This window comes from Calypte anna, chromosome 20 (genome assembly GCF_003957555.1).
Source record: "Calypte anna isolate BGI_N300 chromosome 20, bCalAnn1_v1.p, whole genome shotgun sequence".
NCBI classification, from domain to species: Eukaryota; Metazoa; Chordata; class Aves; order Apodiformes; family Trochilidae; genus Calypte; species Calypte anna.
In genome coordinates this window covers 3,659,219-3,683,435 of record NC_044265.1, presented here as the reverse complement: position 1 = coordinate 3,683,435, position 24,217 = coordinate 3,659,219, and the positions used below count along the sequence as shown (strand labels likewise).

The following is a 24,217-nucleotide window of genomic DNA, read 5'->3' as shown; positions in this document are numbered from 1 at the left end:
AGTCATCACTGTCACAGCTTCAGCACCAGCACATTTTCAGGTGCTGTAGGAGAGTGAATTAGTAACTTCACTGGCCTTCCTTGTACAGAAGCTTCCAGCAGCTGGGGATTTGGAAACCTCCACTGTTTTGTGTTTCTTCTTTTGCATCTATGCTTAAAACAGAGCTTCAGACTCAGCTCAGATCTCCAAGTGACAGGCACTGCACTAAAGTCTACTATATAGATAAACACAGGCCTTAAAGACGCCCACACTGATCTGCCACAAAGCTTAATCCCGTACTCAGCCCATCTCCTGCAGACTCCAGCTTCCCCATTGCTATCCCAGCTGTCACCCGAGGCAGCAGGGAAACAGCCCTGATCCACAGCCAAATAAAATTAAGGCAAAGGACAACCAAGCAATGTCTACAAGGCTGGGTAGGAAGCTTGGAGTAAGCCTGGGAATGTCCAGGCCCATCCCCTGCCCTTTAACCTACAGGTCATTCTCTGCATGTTCCTAATTTAGGAATCCTAATTAGCTATGGGAAAGATTTCTTTTTTCAGGGACAAAAATCAATCAGACACCTGACTGGTCTATTTGTCTCTCTGAAAACCTAGTAACATAGAGATGTCCTCAGCAGTTCTAGAGATAAGAGGAATGAAAGCCACACAGTTCCACAGCACAGGAATTCTACACAGGATGAGGGCTTGGTGCTGCTGGAAGAATGTGAAAGGTTGTTCTGTAAATCAGTGAGAGATCCAACTCCTCACCAGGACCAAGGGCATCATCACCCAGAGCTTAACAGGGAGATCAACTGACCTGGGGGCAAGAAATTGATTTTTAAGTGTTTTCTCTTATCACACTGTAGTGACTTCTTCAGCTGACCTGACCACCCTCCTGGCTGCCCATGAAATACCTGCCAGAAGACATTTATCCTGGAAGGTGATTGTGGCAACGATGGCAGCAGCCCAGGAGAAAAAGGGCCCAGCAAGCTCTATTACTGCACTGGGCAGAACAGGTCGCAAAACCTTCACATGCCAGGAACACAGACTCTCTTCTACACTCAACAATACTGGACTTCAAAAACCTTTTTTGGAAACTGTCTCTAAAACAAAACATCTCACCCCAAAAGTTTTGGGAAATGTTGATTTTTTAAAAACTTCGTAAAAATAACAATTCTATGTAGTTCTAGCTACAATGTCAGCAATCAATCAAAACAGCAGAGGAAGAACATCACCTGCAGCCAAGTTTAGCCCATCATCAGCCACACCATCAGACAACCTGTACCCCCGCAGCATGACCCAGGGCTCTGCTGGTAAAGGTGATGTCTGGTTCAATGACTAAATTACCATCTGACATAAGGAAGGGACAAAGAGGAGAGGCAGAGAGATGTAAATGTTCTGCTCACAGCAGGGGCTACGGGCTCACATCCCCTAATGGACAGGTACAGCATGGTCCCTTGAAATAAAACACAAAGGTTACTCCTGTGTAAGGAGGGCAGAAAGAGGGTGGTTCTGGACTTGCAATACACTACAACAGCCACAGTCTGCCACAGCTTCTCAGCACACAGCAAAAACCAAGGTCCTCACCAAGAGCACAGCTCTGAGCACCCTGGAGAGCCTCCACAGACTAGCTCCATGCCTACCACACCACAGACCAGACTATAAAAAAAAAAATAATCCAAGAGTAGTTCCTTTCTTGCAAAGATCATCACCCAAACCCAGCCTTCCCTCAGCTCTAAATTGGCTTAGTGGCAAAAAGGGCAAGGCCACCAGAACAGCTCTCCAGGTTGCACAGTCACAGCCATAGGAATGTGATGCACACAAGAGTCCTCCAGTGGGCCACGAAGGAACCGGAGAGATGCAAGACAGCCCCAAGGAGGACACCTTGATAACAATGTGCTTCACACACCTGGAGTTGTTTGGAAGCAAGAATCACTCTGGATAAGTCTAACATGAGAAAGCTGGAGCGAAAGAGTGCAGGAGGGAGACTGATGCATGAGCTGCTCTCTGGGGATGCTGGAGAAGCCACACCTCATCCATGGCAGTAGAAAAGGGGCTGATCAGGAGTCACCTCACACCATCTACAGATGAATCAAACACAGCTTTTGCCTTGCCTGCTCCTGCAACACATTGTGAATACTCAACCACATGTACCCAGCCCATTGTTTGTCCACAGGAGGGTCCCCACCATCACGGGCTGAAGGCTGGGCATGTGGAGAGAAACAATACCACCGCAGAAGCGGCAAGAGAAATACTGGTTCGTACAGAAAGCACTGCTAGAGAAAAGGGCCGCGCAGGTCCTCTAGTACAATCTCCCGGGTAACCAGCCTATGGAGAAAATGCTGAGGTATCAAGGGTACCTCCAGAGCCCACCTCCTGCCATATGACGATACTCCAAAAATAACCACAGAAATATGCGCGGATCCATGCCAAGTTGTTCCTGGCTCTCTCCACATTCCCCCTCTAATGTAAATCCTCTCCCTGAAATCACAGCCCGCCAGTTAAACGCTATCACGGCAACGCGTAGCTCGGGGCTCCGGCTCCCCGGGGCTGGCTCCCGGCGGGGCCGCTCCGGCACCCGACCCGCCGAGCTGCTTCCCCACGCTCCGCTTCTTCGGGAGGGCAGCCCCGGCCCCGCCGGGAGCCGCCGCACCGCACGGCAAACAGTGACGTGGGACACGGTGCGGGATGTGCTGCCCGCCCTGCCCCCTCCCACCGCTGCCGAGAAGAGGAGGCCCGGGTTGGAAAAGCTTCCCCCGCAGCAGGGGTGGGTGCGCCCGCCTGCAGCCCTGCCCGCCTCTCCCTTGCAGGCAGCGCACCTGGGGCTGGGGCTGCAGCGGCCCGACCCGCGCCCCCCTTTGCCCGGCGCTCACCTCGGTTCGGTTCGGTTCGCCGCCGCCTCCCAGGCGCGGCCCCACGCCCCAGCGGCCGCTGCCTGCTGCCTGCTGCCTGCCCGCCGTGCGGCGGGGCGGGGCGGGCAGCGGCGCTGCGCAGAGGGAGCGGTCGCCCCGCCCCGGGCCCCCTGGGGCTGCAGAGCCCGGCGCGGGCGGCGGGGCAGGGGGTTCGGTTCGGATCGGTTTGGATCGGTTGGGGTTGGTCCACGCAAACGCACCCCGGTCCCTGCGTTCTTCCTCTCCTTCTGCCCGGCGCGGCTGCAGCGGCCGCGTTCCTCTCCCAGCTCTGTGGAGCCGCCTCCTGCTCACCTCCCCCTCCCTCCCTTTCCCCGAGCTGCAGCTCCAGAGCGAGGTTTCCTTCCTCAAGGAAGGAGCTTTGCCACGGTGGGACATGTCGGCAGGCTTTGGGTTGCTGACCCTTCCTGGAGTATCCAGGGCTGCCCGCCCACTGCCCGCAGCGCGGAATGCTGTGGATGTGGAAGACACTTAGCGAGTCCCAGGAGATCTTCAGGTCGAGTGAGCTGACTTGTGTGTTTAGTGTGTGCCAGGCTAGCCAGCCTTCCTCCAGGAGATGCCGAGGAAAAGGAGAGGCAGCAGCTCCACCACACCCCCCTCCGTCCATCGCACGGATGCAGGGTGTGCAGGGATGCCCTGAGTGCAGGGGTGCCCAGCATGGCTTCCATGGCTGCTATGGCCAGGTGGGAGAGCTTTGGGGAAGTTAGACCGGTGGCTCTATACAGGAGGAATGAGACTGGAGGTGTGCTGTCTGCTCAGTCCTCTTTGCCTTGCAGGTGCTAAGGAGTGAAGCACGGAGGGGACATGCCATACCCTGGTTAGTACTGGGTCTGGTTTACTTGTTTCCAGAGCCTGTGGCTAGTCCTGACTTGGCACTTGCTGCATCTGCATGATGCAGAGCTCTAAGCATTATGTTTGAGCCCCTGGACTTCCTTATGTGGACTTTAACTCTTTTAAAGATGTAGTGCATCTGCCATCACTTACTGTCTGGGTCTTCTGAAGTTAGCAGGGATCCCAAGAAAGGCAGGTCCCTAGCAATGAAGGGCAGACCTGGGAACTCTCCAACAAGGATGGGCTGACCTGGATGCCTCTGTGTGCTCCCTGCAAGCCAGGACTGGCCTGGGGTGGGTGGTCATAGTGTGTCAGCACAGTCACCTCTCTGGTAGCAGTGGCTGCCAGGGCTCTGTGCCTGCTGCTCATCATCTTCTCCCCCAGCTTTGGGGAAACCTGCCATTCCCATTGACATGGGGAGCCTGACCCCCAAACAACCACGGATGTGATGGAGCCCTGGAACAAGGCCGTTGTTTTGTTGGGTTTTTTTTTTTCCAGTGCTTTATAAAGTGCCTCCTTTATTAGCCACACTGAGGCTTTTCTCTTGACAAGCCACATCCTAGCAGAGAGTATGAGGAACAAAAATGAGGCTGCATGGTCCAGTGGCTCAAGCCCAGGCAGCAATGCCAGCAGGACTGTGGGCTCTAATCCCCTGCTGAGCTGTTGACTCTCTGTACAAAGTCTGGCAGGTCCTGTCCCTTTGTGCCTTAGAGAAGCCCAGCTGGAAAGTTGGGTAAATAGCAGCAACCCCTTGGGGGGGGGGGGAAAAAAAAACAAAAAAAACCCCAACCCAAAACAACATTACACTGGAGCCAAGCTTGAGGAAGGACATTCATTTACCAATAAAAGACATTTCAGCTGGCTGCTCAGTTTCCCCCTGCAGACATGGTTTTCACCTCCAGCCCTCCTCAGCTGTTCAGTGCTGAGGGGCAATGCTGAAAAAGTGTTTTGCCTCACTGCAGGGGTGGTTGTGCGGCAAGTGACATCATTTGCCTGTCATGCTGTGCTGAATTTGTAGAGAAATTGTACGGGAGAAAAGTTGCACTGTACTGTTACAGAAAATAATTGCAACTGAAGCTCTGTGCAGTGTTCTGAGGACACTCACTGTTTTCATCCTTCAGATCATTCAAATGAAGAAGAGCTATTTCTGCTCAATGGGTCAGGTTCTGTCATACTCTAAAAGGAAATCTGGGAAATCTAAATGTTAAATTCACTTTGAAGTCAATTTGCATCAAATAAGTCAGTGAGTGACCACACTGGCAGTCATGAGCACAGATCTCTTTGGTGTTGTTCCCCAGTACCCCCACAGTGAAGCCACGGAACCAGAAAAAGAGTGTGTGGAAGAAATTCCTCCAGTGAATCCTTTCCTCCCCTTCTTGTCCTGGTGCAAACAGCCCAGCCAAGACTGTTTTCTGGTCACCACCAAGCTACAACCCAAAACTCTTCACCAATCCTGAAGACAGTAAACGCAATCTGTGCCCACACTTCACTTGGCCTCTGCTCACTGTAATAGGGAAAAGAGATTAATTTGCAAAATAATCACCTGTGAGCTACTGATCACCCCAGCATCTCTGGACCATATACTGGTTATTCATAACAGACTGGTGAGCTTTCCCCCATTCCTGTCAGATTCCTGCTGCAGTGATGGCAAGGATGGAGATACCTGCTCTGGCCACACACTGCAGAGAGGGTGTCAGGGAAGAGAGAGTATGACTCTCAGGTTTTCAGAAGCTTAACTGAAAAATTAAAGAATTTAAAGAAATTTAAAGGGGTTGACCTTTGTTCAGTAATTTTTTTAATTTTTTTTTTTTGATAAGTCAAATATATTTCAAGAAAAGATTGTTGTTTTATGTATCCCAATGAACCATTAGGCAGCTGGATGGAACTGCCTCTCAATGTGCCCATTGGACACTGGAGCCCTTTGCTGCCCAGTGGTTCACAGGGGAGGCCTTGGAGCTTCCCACAGGGGTGATGTGAGGGCAGGAGCCAGCAGAGTCTGCTCACTGCTGGCCAGCAGCTCTGTGGGAAACCCACTCTCAGGAGTTTGGTCATTTTTGTAACCCAAGTAAGGATCTCCTGGCCAGATTCCCATTGTCCAGCACAGTCAACTTGAAACAAGAACTTAACACAAATACCCCTACAAATAAACAGGGACTGGCATAAATTGAAAAGGATTGCAGGTGTTTTGTGGTTGAATGTTAGGACAAGTCCAGTACCAGGTTCTTGCCAGATCTTCTTGAAAGCCTCCAAGCTCTTTTATTCCATCAAGTTTTCCCCTTAGAAACTTAGTGATTCTGCAGTCACTCTGGCCTGGTGCTGTGGGATAGAAAGCAAAGAGGATCAGTGAATTCCCCACTAGTGACCCTGAGCTGTATTTCTATATGGAAATCTGTCCCTTCTTGGAGAAGAGAGATGAGCTAGGAGAGCACCCAGGGGCTCAGCTTCATAGGTACAGGTATGAAGAAGAACCCTCCTCCAGTGGAGAGAAGCTTGGAAAGCTCCACCTTGAAAATCCACAGCAAACTGCTAATTAGACCTTGCAATACCAGTGCCAGTGAAGAACATCCCCAGTTCTTAGCAGGCTTACACCGGGTTTACAAGCACACAGATGCAGCAAAGGCATTCGTGGTTGTTGTCTTCTGTCTCCATCACTTCCCAGGCTAGGTCACCATGCACACACCCCCATGTCCTGCACACTGCTCTGCCTCTCCCAGCCCTGCCCAGGGGGCACAGGCTTCAGCAGAGGACCTGAGAGCACCCAAAACCTTTATTCCACACACCCCAAGCAGCATGGTAAAAGGGATGTGCATGTCTGTGTGTTTTTGGGAGAAGGTTATTTTGGGAATCCCCGCCTGAGCTGCTGCTAGTGCTGATGTTCTGTGATAACAATCTTTCATGCCTCTCGCTTGTTTATGCAGAGCATGAAAAGGCCCTTTGTGCAGCTCTGGGAGTTGGCTGCCAGCTGGGATTACTGAGATGCTCCCTACGTGCTCCTCGGCTCCATCCCCCTGAGCAAGCTGTGACCACAGGGAGGATGGGGGTGCCTGCAGGCTGGCAGAAATGGCCACCCCACAGGGGAGGGGTCACAGCTTCTGGCCTTGAGCTCCTGGACACCTTTTGCCTTTCACACATTTGGGATTTTTGGAACACAGGGGAAGGGCTTGGGCTTTTTCACCTCCAGAGAGATCAATGGCCTGTGTAACAGTTATGGCACATCCCATCTTGACACCTCGCAGGGCAGGAGGATTGCAGTGGAAAGAATTTCAGCAGCCCCGGGACACAAGGAATATTTTCCCTCTTTGCAGGCAGGGAACCTGAGACCCAGGGCAAAGTGTAGGTTGCCTGATACCACACAGCAGAGCTGTGTGACACAGTAACAAGGTTTGGGTGCCACAGAAAGCACTTGCACCAGGGCCATCTCAGTAGCACTGTGAGGCATATGGAGTCCTCACAAGTTGGTGGCGGGGTTAGGAGCCACCAGCAAAGAGAGTGACAATGTTGGCACTGGATTATTTGTTCTCTGAGCTGTGAGGGGACAAGGAAGGGCCTGGCAGGGCAGCCCCAGACCCCTTTGCATATTCTGCCCCAAGCAGGTGAGAGCTCTGCAGAGCTGCTTGTTCTCTAGGTGGGATTTCTGCATGAACCAGCTGGATGCAACCCTGAGATGCCCGTCCCTGGAGAGCATCAATCCCATTCTTTTTATGGAATGTAGTCACTCTGAGGCTCTGTGGCAGGCAGACCAATGGGCCATCCTATGTCTTTCAATCCCTGATGCTGCCAGGAAAGTGCAGTTCTCCTGAGGGGAGCCCCTGGCATGGGTCTGACATGATCTGATTAAAGGGAAAACTGACAGCTTAATTAACTGCCAGATGAAGGCAGATCAGTAACACCAGCTTGCTCCACCAAGAAGAGCTGAGACTACCAGCAGAAGCCTGTGACACCAGAGAGAGAAAGCAGGGAAAGATGCTGCAGTGAGCAGGGACATCATCAATCAGATCAGGCTGATCAGAGCCCTGCCCAATCTGACCCGGAATGGTTTCAGAATGGGGCATCTACCACCTCTCTGGGCAATCTGGTCCAGTGTTTCACCAACCTCATCATAAAAATTTTATTCCTAATATCTAATCTAAATCTCCCCTATTTCAGTTTACAACCAACACCTCTTGTCTGAGTGCCCATTTTAATTATGTTCTTCAAGTACTGGAAGGCTGCAATAAGCTCTCTCTGGAGCCTGCTCTTCTCCAGGCTGAGCAACCACAACTCTCCCAGCCTGGCTCCAGAGCAGAGCTGTTCCTGCCCTCTGATCACCTTTGTAGCCTCTTCTGGACACTCTCCAATAGAATCATAGAATCGGCTGGATCTGAGATCATCAAGTCCAACCCTTGCTCCACTCTTCCCGTGGTTCCCAGCCCATGGCACTGAGTGCCACATCCAGGCTCTTTTTAAATATCTCCAGAGATGGAGAATCCACTACTTCCCTGGGCAGCCCATTCCAATGGCTGATCACCCTCTCCATAAAGAAATTCTTTCTAATATCCAACCTAAACCTCCCCTGGCACAACTTGAGACCATGTCCTCTTGTCTTGCTGAGAGTTGCCTGGGAAAAGAGCCCAACCCCCCCTTGGCTCCAACCTCCTTTCAGGGAGTTGTAGAGAGTGATGAGGTCTCCCCTGAGCCTCCTCTTCTCCAGGCTGAACACCCCCAGCTCCCTCAGCCCTTCCTCACAGAACTTGTGCTGGATCCCTTCACAGCCTCCTTGCTCTTCTCTGGACCTGCTCCAGGACCTCAATCTCCTTCCTGAGCTGAGGTGCCCAGAACTGGACACAGGACTCAAGCTGTGGCCTCACCAGTGCTGAGCACAGGGGCAGAATCCCTTCCCTGGATCTGCTGGCCACACTGTGCCTGATCCAGGCCAGGATGCCATTGGCCTTCTTGGCCACCTGGGCACACTGCTGGCTCATGTTCACCTTCCTGGCAATCCAGGTCCCTTTCTGCCACTCTGTGCCCATGGAGCTCCCCATGGGGTTGTTGTGGCCAAAATGCAGGACACTTGGCCATGAGATTCGTGTCCTTGTGCTAGGGACTGCAGAACTGGACCCAGCACTGAAGAATGAAGTCAAGGGTGAGAATCTTCTCCCTCAACCTGCTGGTCTTGCTTCTTCTGATGCAGTTGAGGACATGGTTGCTTTCTGGGCTGCCAGCTCATGTTGCAGGCTTGTGTTTGGCTCTTCATCATCCAGCACCCCTCAGTCCTTCTCAGGGCAGTTCCATTCTCCACCCAGCCTGTGTTTGTGCTTGGGATTGCTCCAGCCCATGGGCAGAACCTTGTATTTGGCCTTAGGGAATTTCATGAAGTTTGCACAGCCACACCTCTCAAATTTCTGCAGGTCCCTCCGGGTGGCATCCAGTCCCTCAGGCTCAGCTGCCCTTGTTGGATGGATATTCCTTATGTTAGGTAGGACTCCTTAACCCTGACTGTCCTAAGTGGCTCTGCCTTGGCGAGCTACAGAGGGAGCAATATCCATTACAATGTTTCAGGAGAGCTGACCTGGAGGACTCCACCAACAGAAAGTGGTATTTCTGTTTTTGCCCCAAAACTTGACTCTGTTCTGCAGAATGCCTCATGTTGCCCAAGCTGTTATTCCTCAATGCAAACCTTGTCAGACTGAATGGATTTTCCTCTTAAGGATCACAAACATGAAGAGAACACTGGGAAAAAAAACCCAACAAAAAACCAAAAAACAGCTCTTCTGGATGTCAGGTCACCCACAAGCTCATGAAGCCAGACAACTGTGGGAAACACTCAGCTTCTAATAATTCTGGGTATTAAAAAAGCAGTGTCTGAAAGGGCAGAAAGCAGATCAAGATAGGGTCAAGAAAGACCTCAGGGTCTGTTTAGGTGGGAAAAGCAGCAAGCTTTACAGGACTATTGCAATCATCTGCAGTGGTGCCTTGCACAGCACATCCTGGAGAACTGGACCCACAGATTTCCATAAGGCCCAGGACCAGTGTCTGAGCCAGCTCGTGTCCTTGGGATGGGTGAGTAGCTGAGGAGCAACAGTGAACTGAGCACATTCCTGAGGAAATTAATGACCTCCACTCAATCAGCAGTGTCTCAGCCACCACTGAAGCATCTCTGATGACCAGCCAGTAGGTCTGGCTGCACATACCTGGTTACAGCTCTGTTAGGCACGAGCCTTTCCCACACTGGTGTCTGTGGTTCCCACAAGCACCTCTGGACATTCTCCTGGAGCAGCCCAACAAGCTGAAGTTCTGCAGCCTGCTGCTGCTAGGCAGGTTTCTCTGACCCTGTCTGGTCTTGCAGGCCCCTTTGGACTCCTTTCAGCTTCATCCCTGATGCCAGTGAATGTTTAGGGGTTTTAAGATGCATTTGAGACACAGTTCCCTCCAGGGATAGTTTGAGATGGGTGTAGGAAGAATGACACTTTCTTTATCAAAGGTCCCCAGGAGTCAGTGCTCCATACCTGGGCTGAAGTTAGATGAGAGGTAGGCACAGCCCCTTCCCTGCTAATGGAGAAAACCCCAGAAGTTGTTGGGTTGTGGGTCATGAGCAACAGAGCTGTCCTCTAGTATCTTCAAAGCAATTAGTACACCTGATGGTTACTGGCAGCGTCTTCCTGGGATGTCTTCTGAATCAATAAAAACTGTTCTCTGAGTGCAGTGACATAAATACACCCAGGATGAGTGACATTATTGTGCTGCAAGAACATGCCAGGGACCACAAAAAGGAATCAGAAGTGGGGTGGGCTGATCGACGTGCACAACCTCTGCTAAAGCCACATTTGATCATAAACCCTCTAGACTGGATGTTGGCCAGGCACTCATTGGTTTGGAATTGGGATACACATGGTTCCCATCTCCTGCTTAAGGTCCCAGAGTAGGGGCCAGAAATTCACTTGGAGACATAAAACTGATTGGAAGCAGATCCCAGTGCTCCTGGGTAGATGGAGGGTGCTCTAACCTTCCCACAATAAAAAGACATGGAAATGGGAAAAATCTCCCATATTTTCTAACAGTCACCATCATTCTGCTATAGCCAGCAGTGGGGCAGCAGTCACTGGGAAATGAAAATGAGTGCTTGAGGAAGTTTCTGCCAGGCTGGTCCCAACCAGCAGCAGACCCCACTCTCCTGTCTGCTTGTGATGGAGAGATGGCCACTGCTGTGGGGGCTTCCTCATTCAGCAGCCTGGGCTCTTTCCTATCTCCTGCCCCCATTCTGCCCTCTCCAAGGGGCTCTCTCTCACCCGTGTCCTGCCCTGGAGCAAAGGACTTGTTTCCAACTGGTCTAACCCCAATCCCAACCCCCATGGCAGGCTCCTGTCAGCTGTGTCCCAGCACCACCCCACTACCCTGACACCCACCCACTCACTGCTGTGGGGCTCTCCACACTCCTCGACTCCAAATGCCCAGGAAGGTGTGGAGAGGGCAGTCCTTCATCTCTCAACGTGCTGGTCAGAAGCATTGGGCAGCCTGGGAGAAGTTAATAAGAAAATCCTGAGCCAATACTGCAAGATTAAAGCCATCCCTTCCAGAGAGGATTAGTGGCCAAATCCCCAGCAATAGGCTTGTGGTGGTACCACCAGTGCCAAGAGGGCTGTTCAGGGGCCAATCTGCTGCCAAAGGCCAGGGAGTATCTCTCCATCCCATGGAGCAAGGCAGAATGCCTGCTCCTTCCTCCCTCCACAGCCTCCATCCCACAGCCCCCACCCAGGACTATGGTCCTGCCCGTGGGTGTCTCCTGGCAGGGTGATTCCAGGAGCTCTGCTCCCTCCTATGGGCCCCGAGCCAGAGGGTTCCATGGGGCTGGCACAGCCCTTCCCGTTGTCTTTCCACCCTTGTTCCCAGCTTAGGCATCCCTACCCCTGGCCTGGAGGTGGCCCCTCAGCAGTGTTGACCCCAGAAGGGCCCTGGCTCCCTGCTTGACTCCACTCCAGCCCCTTGGATGCTACTGATGACCCAATCAATGTCTGCTGAGCTCCTCTCTCTGCAGCCCAGGCTGGTGTGAGCTTTCCCCACAAGCCCAGTACAAGAAGGGGGCTGTCAGATCCTCAGCAGGGCCTCAGTGAGGACACAGGACCTTTGGCCTCCAGCCCATAAATCCCATGGGATGAGAGGAGCATCCTCCTGGGGGATGCCACCCCACTGAGACATGGGAACACAAGCCCACAGCTGAGCTGATGAAAGAAGTCATGGCTGGGGAAACAAACCTCAAACCCTGTTTTGTCCCAGATTCCTGTCACTCGACTCCAAGCAACCTCCACTGCAGCTTCTGGCATGAGCTGCCCTCAACCCTGGCATCCAGGGCACAGAGCAGCAGGCAGCACTCCCATTGCAAGAGCCCTTTGCCTGCCAATTCGGGGTTGCAAATAACATTTGGGAAATAAATATCTGAGCACAGCCATTCCTGGCCAGGGGTGTCCAGCACCCAGCTGAATCATCTGCTAGCAGCACAGGATGAGGCTTGACAGTGGGATCCTTTTTTTGGGTGGGGGTAATTACTTGCATTGCTGAGACCCCCAGCCTTCTTCCAGCTTCAACTGGTGCTGTTTAATGGGACAAAAAGTGGGGAGAAGGAAGAGGCCTGCAGGGGCAGTGTGCCCTGGTGCCAGCTGTGCTGGGGCTCTCATGGTGGCACTGATCTGGATGGAGCCCTCACAGCCAGTTCAGGGCATCCCCAAGGCTCCCTCAGCCCAAGAGGGATGGGGGCAAAGCAGGGGCTGGGGGTGAGGAGCAAAGGGCTAGGGAAAGGAGCTGAGCCATGCAGGAATCAGCAGCCAGCTAGTCCTTCTCCAAGGCACAGTGCTGGCAGGAGGAGAGGACGTGTCCTACAGGGCAAGGACAAGCTGAAGGAACTGTCCTGCCCTCTGGTGCTTCTCCACATGCTCTGGGGGCAGCCATGGAGGACCCAAGCTCAAGGACACAGTCAGTCCTCACAGCCAGTCTGAGGGAGGGATTCAGCATTGGCTGGATCAGCCCCTCACTGATCACTGATCAGATGCTGGAGCCTGGTTAGGAGCTTAGCAGCCAGTAGAGATGCCTGGGTCCCACAGGGATGACCAGCTGATGCTGGCAGCTGACAGATGGGTGCTTTTGGGGGATACGCTCTCATCTGTCACAAAAAGAAGGCCTGGGCATCCCCAGTGCCATGGTCCAGTGGGACCAACTCCACCCTTGGCATATCACCCCAGCAAAGCCAGTATTTGAGGGCTCTAAGCCATGTCAGGCCTCCACCTCCTCCCTTGGGACACACAGTACAAGTAACTAAGCCTAGCAGGGTTCTGGCTTAGACCCACATCATCCTCAACACATGCTGCCCTTGCCCTATCCTGGAGGGGACCAGCATGGGCACCAGCTTCCTCCTTTTGGGAGTGGGTACAGGACACTAATAGTTAATGGTCTTTGTGAGAAGACAGTGCTGGGAGGCTTTGTGATGGAGTTGCTCACATGCACAAGTCTAGCTGGCTGGAGTCACTCAAAGAGTCAAATTTCTGAAGGACCTGCCTTGCTGTGACATCCTGACCTGAGACCTGGACCAGCCATAAACACCAACACAAACAGGCCTCTTTGCATGTTTCCTCTTTGCGTAAACCAGTTGGACCGGCTTGTGGGAGCACTGGGAATGTCCCCTCAAGCTTTGGTGCTTTGCACAGAAGTCACATTTTTCAGCCCTCACCTTTTTGTCCAGCTGCAGCACCAGTGCCAGCCCTGCCTGTGCATCCGGGCTGTGCCTGGGTACCTGTGCCCACACCAAGCCAACCCTGATCCTTCTGGTTGCCAAATCACAGAGGGGGCAGATGAGACCCAGACAATCCAGGCTGCTGCACCCCTCACAGCACCCCTTGACTCCTGACCCCCCAGCCCATACCCCAGTGCCCTGCAAAGGCCCTGCAGGCACTTAGATTTATTTAGGCAGAGGAGAAAGGTTAATGGCTGGTGCCACAGAAAGCAGTCAGTGAGCTGTGTTGAGTCAAGGACTGTGCTTCGAATTGCTGCAAGGGTGGAAAACTCCTCCTTGTTGATGTAAATGTAAGAATATGCCCTGCAAATGCTCCTTGTGTCTGGCTGTGCCCCTGAAACACAAGCTCACTGACAGCAGGTCCAGCATCCCCACCTCAGAGCCAGACGTGCTCTGCCTTGTGTCCTGCTGAGCCTTCAGGCCACTGTGCAAGCAGGATGAGAAATGTGGGCTGGCAGTATCTACAAGCAATGATCACCCTCTGATCCATGGATAGTCACACCTCAGCATTGCACACACCTGCACTTCATCAGGTTTCAGGGATCAGGCATAGACTGGGATGTTTCTGAGCACCTAGACCTGGTGCCCTGGAAAGGACATTTTCTGGCAAAATCCCCCTGCAAGCATCCTCAGAATTACCACTGGGAATGTCAGTCCTGGGGCACAAGCACACACTGGTCACTAGAGCAGAACCTGGCCCTGTGCCCTGGTTCCTGCAAGGACAAAAGCCAGATGTACCAGAGGGACTGGCAACAGCCCCATCCCTCAGGCAGATGTGGAACAGCCTGTCCCAGAGGGGAACAGGGCCCAATTTCTAACAGCCAGATGCTGATTTATCCTCTAAAGGAAGAATTTCCTTCCAAAAGCTGCTTTAGAATTACCTCTCATGATCCATGCAGACCTCTCCTCTCCCAGCTGCAGAAGGTGGATATCCTTCAGCTGCCTCAACTCTTTGCATCTGTGACTGCTGGGCTAAATGTGGGCTGATAATTTCTATTAAGAAAAGATTTTAGGACTAAAATTAGCATTATCATCTCTTATCGAATGCTGATAACGTTTCCCAGAGCAGCTTTTTTCCATTACAAGATTCGGAGCTGCAAACGAGCAGCTCCCTGCTGTCCCATTTGCACCCAGGCCCTGCAGCTGGGAGCAGAGTAAAGGAACTGAAATTAGCTATAAAATCACTCTCAACCAGTCTTGTTAAATATACATAAAAATTTAATAACCCCCATGCAAAGCCTCTTTTGTCTGTTTGCTTTTTCCATCGTAACAGAGTGGGAAATCAAGTGATTTTGTAAGGGTCTGTGCTGTGCTGCTGTCACCAGGGGCACCTCAGCTGCTACGGGCCCCAGGTCACCACCCCCTGGGGGTGCTTTGTGAGCAGCCAACACCAAAATGCAAATGAGACTGCAAAATATTCTGCCCCTTTGCACTGTGACTGCTGTGTTAGCCAACCCTCCTTCCAACAGGTGAGCTCATGGGCAGGGGCTGGGTTAGAGGGAGCCCAGGTGTTGGGGAGCTCCCCACACCCTCAGCACCCACTGTCTGCACCCTATGGGTGCCTTGGGCATTTACTAGTAAGGAGTTTGAGGTTCTGAGGTTCCCTTTGGTATCTCAGAGCATCAACCCTATTCCCACCTATTCTGCTTATGGACAGGGACATTGGTAGAATTTGGATTTACAGCCCACTGGGGACTGTAGCCCTTTTCCTGATGGCAAACAGAAAGGGTGTTACAGGAAATGTAGTAAATCTGTCTCCAGTTGTTTTCAATTTCCAACTTGAAGTCTCCAATCTTTATTGCCCTCATCTTCCTTTTTTTATTTTTTTTTTTTTCGGAGAGGGAGACAGGTAGGGAACAGAGAGTATTCTGTCCTTTGGCTTTTGGTCTGTCCAAACTGCTAAGCCATGACACCCCAAAACAATCTCACAACCCTAATACCTACCCTAAATCTCCCTGGATGCAAATCAATCCAACTACTGCACAAATATCCTTGGTAAACCAGATGATAAATGATCACAAATCTCTTTCTAGTGATTTTTCACAGTTTTGAAGGCTGTTCTCCTATCCTTGCTCTGACCTAGGACAGGTTTCTGTTTGCTCTTCCTCTTCTTGCAGCTCATGTTTTTACACACTTTTAACCAATCTTGTCAGCATCTCATCTGGACTTTCTCCTGGACCAAATCTCTGGATGGGCCATGTCCTGGGCCATGTGGGGGCTGTCTGTGCCCAAGCCTGCCCAGCTCTCATCCACCATAGCTCCCCAGCAGCAGCAAAGCTCTCCCCCAAGGGTCTTTCTGCAATGCACATCCCCTGCTGTGCACTGGTTTTTGCTGACCTGCCCTTCATAAATTCCAGGTAATTTCTAAGTGATTGTTTCATTTGAAAACCCAGTCATGTCTTCCAAAACAGTTGCAACCCCCTGCTACCTGTTGTTATTTCCACATTTATAAGCATAATCACTGTTTTGTCACCCTGGGGACTAATGAATAAATTGACCAGGACCTCACCCAGGACAGACCTCACAAGACCTCACTTAACACATCTTCCCAGTCTCTGGTAAACCGCAGATGGACATGAATCTCAGACATCTTTCAATTGCACTTCATTGCCAGTGTTTCCTGAAGAGCATGGCCCATGGGATAGCACCAAAACCCCAAGAAAGTCAAGAAATGGCATTTCTGCTGCCTGTTACCAGCAGGGCTACTTCCCCATCAGTGATGGAAATCCGAATGGTTCAACACATGGCAGACTTGTGTTGTCTGCTCCTTATCACATGTTATCCTTGAGATGCTTGATGTGATTGTGTAATAATTTCATCCTGTATCTTTTCAGGCACCAAAGTTAGTAGGACTGGTGTGTTTCCCTTTCTCCCTTTTTCATGCCACACCCTACATTTTGCCCTGCTTACGTCCATGCTCCTGATGTGATCTGAGAAAATTGCTCATGGGGTCAGGGATTTCTGTGGCTAATTCCTTACATATTTCAGGGTAAATTTTATCAGAGTTTGAATATTTGAGCATTCCCATTCTTCAGCCTTGTTTTCTGTTCTTGTTTCTAGCTTCTTGTTGCCAATAGTAATTTGGTCACAGTTACCCTTTATGTAAATATTTAAATCATATGAGATATCAAATAATTCATCCATTTTACATATCAGATCACATCACATATCTGATGTTTGTTTATCAGTCCCATTTAGTTAATCTCGACTTTCTTGGACATAGAGATTATTTTTTTCTAAGCTTATACATCTAGGCAGACCTCATTTTCTGCTTGATTTGTTCTCTCCATACTTGTAGTTTCCTCTACACTCATCTTTATCCCTACATCCTTGATGTGTATTAATGCTGCACTATTTTCCCAGATATTCCCAGATTATGCCATCTAGACTGCCATATTCCAGTACTTAAAAGGTGGCTACGAAGACAGAGATTCCCTCTTTACAAGGAGTCGTGTGGACAAGACAAGGGGCAATGGGCACAAGTTGTGACTTGGAGAGATTCTGATTGGACACAAGAGGTAAATTTTTCCCCATGAGGACAGTCAGACATTGAAATGGGCTCCCAGGGGAAATGGTGGATTTAGCCACTTTAGAAGGTTTGAAGTCTCAGCTCAATGGGGTGCTGAGATATCTGATATAAACAATAATATGAGAAGGGTTGGACCAGGTGATCCTTGAGGTCACTTCAAACCTGACAGTCTGTGATTCTGTGATTCTATGACTGCTGTGCACACAAGCTCTGCAGGCAGATCACCAGCCCCTGGTGGGTAATGCCTGGGTCAGTGATGCCAGGAAGCATCAGTGAAAAGGCTCCCTGGGGAGATAAGCAGTTTGGCAGGAACTGCTCCTGCAGACCATGCCAGCTGTCATCAGGTTTTTGCTCACCCTCAGGGATTGTGCACAGAGCACATCCTACTCCTGTTGCTTTCCATCCAGGTTTGAAGTCCTGTTGTACAAGTACTTTGAAATCCATCTGGCAGAGGGGAAGAGGAGTGCCCCGTTACCTTCCCTGGGTGTCCCGAGACACCCAGACTGCTGGTGCTGTGGGGACACCCACTGTGCTGAGGGTACAGCTGGCTGGGCAGGGAGTCAGACAGTGCTTCACCCTGATTGTTCAAGGAGATGAACCTGGAGACCCCATATTTCAACATGCTGCCTGCAGTCTGCTTGGGTCACTGGGCAGAACTGACGAAAAAAGCAGCAGCAGATCTCAAATTTGCCTTCCTCCAGACTGCCCAGTGCTCAGACAAGACCTCCCCTGGGCTCAAGGATGGCACTACTCAGTATGGCCCTTCCTTTTCCCAAGGGACAGGCAGGAGCTTGTATGGACAACCTGGCAGGGAAGGCAAAGAGTGGGTGCCATCAAGTGGTGATGTTCTCCAGATGGACTTGTCACATCCAGATGGGCTACAGCATTCATCTGCCTGGTTTGAAGCTACAAGGAGGTAGTGTCTGGTCCTATCAGTGTCTGGTCCTATCATGGCTCAGCTGGTGTTAACAAGAGGCACAGCATCCCCCTGGCTGTCTCTGGGTTAGGGTTAGGGTTACTGCTGGGGATACTGGTGGGACCACACACTGCACTGGTGGCTCTGGGCTGCTGGCAGTCCTGGGGAAAGGGTGCAAGTGTTGTGAGCTGGGTCAGTGGAGGAGACCCTGAGATACTCTGTTGAGGAGCTGAGGAGGGTCCAGCTGCTCCCAGGGCTTGAGGCAAGGTTGCCAAAATGCAGGGACCTGATGCATGAGCCCCATGGCTGTCTCCTGGGGGGGCTGGCAGTGTGAGTGGTGGTTCTGGGGCTGTCAGCTGGTGCCTGCTCTTTTGCAGGTGGCGATGCCTTTTTGTTTCTCTGACATGACAACACTAAAGAGGCTTTTTTTGACAGTGCTTCCTGCATGTGCTTCAGATTCTCCACCCCCTCATTGCAGATGGGTTTGGGCTGCATGGAGATAAGAGTAATGCTTGGGAGGAATCCCTGAATGTGCTGCTCTCTGCCTGCCAGGCCCAGCCCTGCACTACCCCAGCCCCCCCATGACAGCCCATGCAGTCACCATGCTCCCAGCACAAGGGCACAGCAAAAGTTCCTGCAGGTCCTTTTGTCAACCCCTAGAGGAACGATTGTCTTGTTACTCCAACTTTTTTTGGCTCCTCATCTTTCTCTTTTCTTGCTGCTCCCCAGCAGTGCTGCACAACCCAGGTCCTGGTGCTGGCTGGCACTGCATCCACCTGGAGAGATGGCTTCAGGTCCTGGGGCATGTGCCTGTGTATGAGGACAGCCTAGAGGAGCTGCCCCTGTGGGGCTGAACTCCCTTTCAGGCCATGCAGTTTGGTTGTTCCACACCCCAGAACACACGAGGTCCATCAGCTGGAGAAAACCCTGTCTTGAGGTTGGGGGCAGCCCTGCGGTGTGTCATGGGGGTGAGCAAAGGCTGCTCTGCTCGTGGCACCATCCCAGCCACACAGCACTGAGAGCTTATGCCCAGATGGATCAGCCAGACCTTCTGGCACCTGGGTGCATCAGGGGATGCTGCTCAGCCCAGTGGGATGTATTTCCTGCGCCCCAGTGAATTCATGGAGTGATGTTGGACAACAGCCATCCCTTTTTCACTGCATGGCTCCTCAGCTGGGCTCTTGCAGGCTGCCAGCTGCAGGTCCCATCCATCACTGCTCCCTGCAGGGCTGAGCTTTGCCATATACCAGGGATGACTGATGGCTGTGGAGCCACTGGCAGAGAGGGAGAGGGAAGTGGGAAAGGGCCCTGACCCCACCAGCCCCCCTGTCAGCCTGCCCCAGTGAGAGATGCCAGAAAGCTGCTCACTGGTTCAGACAGGGCTGCACGTCCTCAGGTATTGGATCTTGAGTTTTGGGGACACTCGTGGCCAGGTGTGGACCTGAGTTCTGCAGCTCCAGGTTTCTTCCCAGATGAGTGAGTCAGGAGAGGCAGGAATTAGCTCTGCAGCTGGCTGGCTAATGACCCATTCCTTCTGCAGCCTCCTCTCCAGAGCCACTGCAGGCAGCTGGGACACCCAAGGAGCAAGGACAGGCAGCAGGGCAGCTGAGACATCCACTGAGAGGTGGCAGTGCAGGTATGGGCAGGATGTGGCAGGTGTTGTGAGGGATGTCAGACCTCCCCAGCTCTCACCTCTCATCCTTCCCATCCCCACTGGGATGCCAGCTCCCAGGGTGCAGGGGCTGTGTCCCTTCCCAGCCTGGAGAGCTCCCAGGGGCTGTAGCTGCCTGGTCAGGCTGGTGGGAAGGCACCTGCTGGGCATCACATCTGGCTTAGCAGGATCTGGAGCAAGAGACAAGCCCCAGAAGAGCCCTGCCAAGGAGCTGTGCCAGCTACTGGCCTGAGAAGTTTACGAAAATGGGCAGAATCTACCCAAAAGGTTGCCTGCTGCAAAGCTCAGAAGCTCAGGCTAAGACATCTTTCTAAAGTCTCTGAGTCAACTTTCTCTGAGTTTCTGAGTCAAACTTTCTAAAAGGTCACAGCCAAGGGCTCAGCACTTGCAGGAGAGACCAAATTTTGCAGAATTCACAGCTCCCACCAGGCTGAGACTGCAAAGTCACTGGCAGGATGTAGCCCAGGAGCCAGGACCTGTGTCTTTCAGGTGGTTTCTAACCTCTGGAATGCAGTTGCCTATTACCTTTCAAATGGCAATGCTTCCTCACTTGGCCAAATAAATCCATGGAACACACCCAGGTTTAGGCTGTACCTGAACACAGCTGGTGAGGAAATGCAGAGTGGAGTAAAGCAGTGAGCACACGAGTGGCAAAACAGCACTGACTGCTAAGGTCAGAAAACCTAGAAAGCTGTTCCTAGACTGAAATTAAATCTGTAAATGGGATACAGAGTCAGAATTTAGTTTCTGGCAAGTCCATGGCTCTCTGGTGATGCAAGACTCTTCTCACAAGAACCTGAATCTTCTCTTCTGGTGAGTCCTGTACCCACGTGGTGTTCTCCTCCCTGGCTTCCTTCCAGGATTGCCAAGTTCTTGATTTCTGCTGGTTCCTCTCCCACTGCTACCTTAAATCATCACCACAGCTCCTGAGGTTGATATAGAAATAAAAAAATTCAGCATTTTCTTGTGATTTCTGTGGCTTTCATGCTTAAGCATTTGTTTGTAGTGTCTCTTAGCTTGGGCTGTACTTTGCATATTTGGTGATAAGATAAAACATTATTCATGTGGACATTTTCTAAGTTTAGAGAAACCCAAACACCAAAATATATGAAAAACAGGCTGAGAGGAGAGCTGGGTGGATTGGCTGGAGGTTTCCATGCTCAGTTCCAGTTCTGCTTTCCTCCTTTTCCATCCTCCAGCATCTCTCTCCTCATTGCCTGTTTTCTTGTTTCTGCTTCAGTCTTCTGCTCACCCCTTTCTTCTCTGCTTTTCTGGTTTTCCTGTCTCTAGTTTTGGCCTAAGCTGACAGCTGGGGGCAGATTAAAAAAAAAAAAGGTAATTATTATCAGCTTTGTTCTTGAATCAAAGCAGGTTTTTTCCTCAAACTCTGAGAGCAAAGGCAACTGGAAAGCTGGATCATTCTTCCTTGCTGCAACATGCTCAGGAACTGTTGGCTTCTGGTGTTCTCCCAGAGCCACAGTCACCAAGGTCCCCACAGTCACCAAGGTCCCCATACCCCCTGCTGGTTTCTGCTCTGCCTCTGCAGCAGCAAACAGCCCAGACCTGGGGGGCTCAGCTGCAGAACCCCCTCAGTGGGTACTGTGAGACCAAGGACCTATGGCCACAGGTTCTTCCTAAGGCTCAGTGACTGGGAACTGCAGGTACTGGGAAACACCATCATCCCTAGGGCTCTGTGCTTCTCACTGTGTGTCTCAGTCCCTTCCCAGGTCTCTTTCCAGGTGCAGGAGCTTCTCTCCACAGCCCGTCCTGTGGAAGGAGGAGTGACCTCTCCTTTCACACTGTCCTCTTCTCCCCTTGGTCCCTGCAGCAGCACTACTGGAGCTGCTTTTAGGAGATCAAAGCATTCCTGAGACAGGTGCTGTCCTGGCATACAAGGGCAGAATCCTGCAGGGGTCTTTTGTGAAGTCCAGCAAAAGCTGGGCTGAACACCCCTGGGATCTGAGGAGTGAGGCAGGTTCTTTGTGCTGTGATTGCTCTGGCTCAAGAGCTGGTTTGAGATACCAGGCCTGATCAGTGAGAAAGACTAAAAAAAAGTCTTGTGATGGTGACAGATAAGGAACACCTCAAACCAGATTGTCTTGACATCCCCTGTCAGATGTCATGGGAAATACATGTCCTTTCTTTCTCCTTTGGGCTTGGGCCTCACTCCTTGGATGGATTCTCCTCACTTTTGCCTTGGATGGACTCTTCAACCTCAGCACCAGGCTGAGACAGGAGAAAGGCAGCAACTTAGGTAGGATAACATCTCTGTGGAGCTAAGGAGAAGCACAGCTCATATAGAAACCCCAGAGCTCTGCCACCAGGATGCTCTATCAGCTATCAGTGCTGAAGGCTGCTGGGGACTGACAAGGGGGCATCCATAGCCCCAGGCAGTGTCCCATGGTCCCTCCACTATGTGACAGGAGGGACAGGCTGTGAGCACCTCCAGTTTCAGCACTGGTTTTGCCTGGGTCCTGCACAGACCAGACCCTGCAAAGCACCTCCTTAGCACTTGTTAATCTGCATACATCTCCTGTGGGCTGGGGGAAGATTGCTGGTGGGGCAGCAGAGAGAGGGGCAAGAGAGCAGCAGGGGTCACAGTGTGAGTTGTGAGCTTGGGAGCCTCTCCTTGCAGGCTGCAGAGTGGGTGGCTTGTCCTGGGAAGTCTCTGGTGGGGTCCCTGGTGTGCTGCAGCAGCAGGGTACAGGTAGGTGAATCCTCTTGAACACGGCCTTGTCCCTGGAGGATGGCCATGGACAGGGACAGGGTGGCCATGGACAGGGACAGGGTGGCCATGGTCTCTCAGTTTGACACCTGGTGGCTTTTGTCTATGCAGGTCCTGGGAGCCAGGCTGGCCCTCAGCATGGCTCACTCTGTCTGAGAGAGTTTGGTTCCTTTTCTTCTTCATAGCCCACGACAGAAGGAGTCTTGGTTTCTATTTCCACCCTAAGCTGTCACCTAAGTGCAGGAAACTTTCCATGGCCTGGGGTGCCCAGTTCCTCTGGTGAATGACAAGGATGGCAAGGGGACATCTGTCCTCCCTGCCCTCACACTGCCAGCAGAACCAGAGCTTGTAACAACTCTCAGGGAACAGCAGCCTCTGGTTATTTGTCATTTGCAGCCCAGCAGATCCTACAAGTCTGAGCAGGGCATGGTCATGGCATCCCAACTGGGACATCCTAGCTGGGATTTGGCAGAGGTTTCTCAAACATCCAGGATCAGCTTAGACCTCAGCAGCAGGGACAGGGACAGACTTTGGCTCCTCAGCTCTGGACCAAGCATCTGGACTGTGTGACTGCCTTGTGTGTTCAGCATGCTTGATGCTCTGCAGAGCACTGCAAAGGTGCAACTTCATCTCCACCTTTCAGATAGATACGACATCACATTTGTAATTTTAATAACTTGGCTGCTATCTTCAAACCCTTCCCAAAGCCCAGGGGAGAAACCCCAGCTCTCACAGCTGCTCCAGGACCAGTGCTGGGCATTGGTCTCTGACTTGCTGTGGTTGGTAAGTTTATAAATGCCCACAGAGCCCCTTGGCAAATAAATACACATAGATTTCTGCAACAGGCTGCCCAGGGAGGTTGTGGAGTCCCCTTCTCTGGAGATATCAAAACCTGCCTGGATGCAGCCCTATGCAATGTGCTCCAGGTGATCCTGGTTTAGTGGAAGAGTTGGACTGGATGATCTCTAGAGGTCCCTCCCCACGCTGATAAATTTGTGGATCTGTGATTTCCCAGAGCCCAATGGGGAGCTCCTGCATCTGAGGGATACAAGCCTGGATGCCCTTCTAAACTCCCCAGCTCAGGGTACTTCGGCAGCATTTCTTCTGCCCTTCTGTTACTGCCAAGAGCCATAAAACCTACCATGTCCACAGGGCTTTGTTTCTGCCCACATTGTAGGGAAACTTGTCCCAAGGAGTCGGGATCCCCTGCAAAACCTGACTGTTCCTTCTCCTGTGAAAGTCTCAGAGCCTGCCCTGAGCCAGCCTGGCCATCACTCCCCCCCCCATGGCCACAGCTAGAGTCAGGGAAGAGCAAGCAGCACAGATGGCATGAGGGAAAGAGCAAAACACACAATCTGTCTGTGGAAAGCTGAAACAGGACCCTAGAGCAGGGTGGGAGGTGCAGGTCCCAACACCAGCTGTGTTTGGGTGAGTTAGAGGGACACGGTCTGCAGTGTCCTGCCTGTCCCAACACCCCATTTCTTACATTTCTTCTTAGGTCCCCAGTGACTCTGGAAGGTCAGGCTCACTGAAAGTAATTTTACAGCCAAGAGCCTCAATGCTGTAGCATCTACCAATGGTAAATGGGCGTGAAAGACCTGGGGGGTAGCTTGGCCAGATTTCTTTCCCAGTCTGTGCCCTGGTCTCTCCACCAGTAAAATATAACAGGAAACATAACTCTGCCTTCCTTTTAAAATGTTAATAGAAAACATCTTGTCTGAGCTGTGTGAACAGTGCATGTTCACAGGCCATATTCTGATGGGGAAAAAACATTGGGGTCTTTCTCTCCCCAGGGCAGTTCCCCAAGGCAGGGGCTGTATATGTCTGGGGAGGGCCAGCCCAGGCCACTGTCACCTCCTGACTGGGACACTGAAAGCAGAGCAGTGCAGCTCCCTCTGCA

General features: G+C 51.8%; 1 protein-coding gene across 3 annotated transcripts in view; it reads right to left on the bottom strand.

Annotated features, from left to right (window-relative positions):
- The window catches only part of EPB41L1 (erythrocyte membrane protein band 4.1 like 1), a 64,442-nt gene extending 61,499 nt beyond the window's left edge, over positions 1–2,943 (bottom strand). The window contains exon 1 of one of the 3 annotated variants that reach the window (XM_030463145.1): positions 2,852–2,943. The gene's annotated coding sequence lies outside the window, so the exon portion shown is untranslated. The remainder of the gene's footprint in view (positions 1–2,851) is intronic. The other 2 variants (XM_030463146.1, XM_030463147.1) reach the window with 2 other exon arrangements.
- Between the last annotated feature and the right edge of the window lie 21,274 nt (positions 2,944–24,217).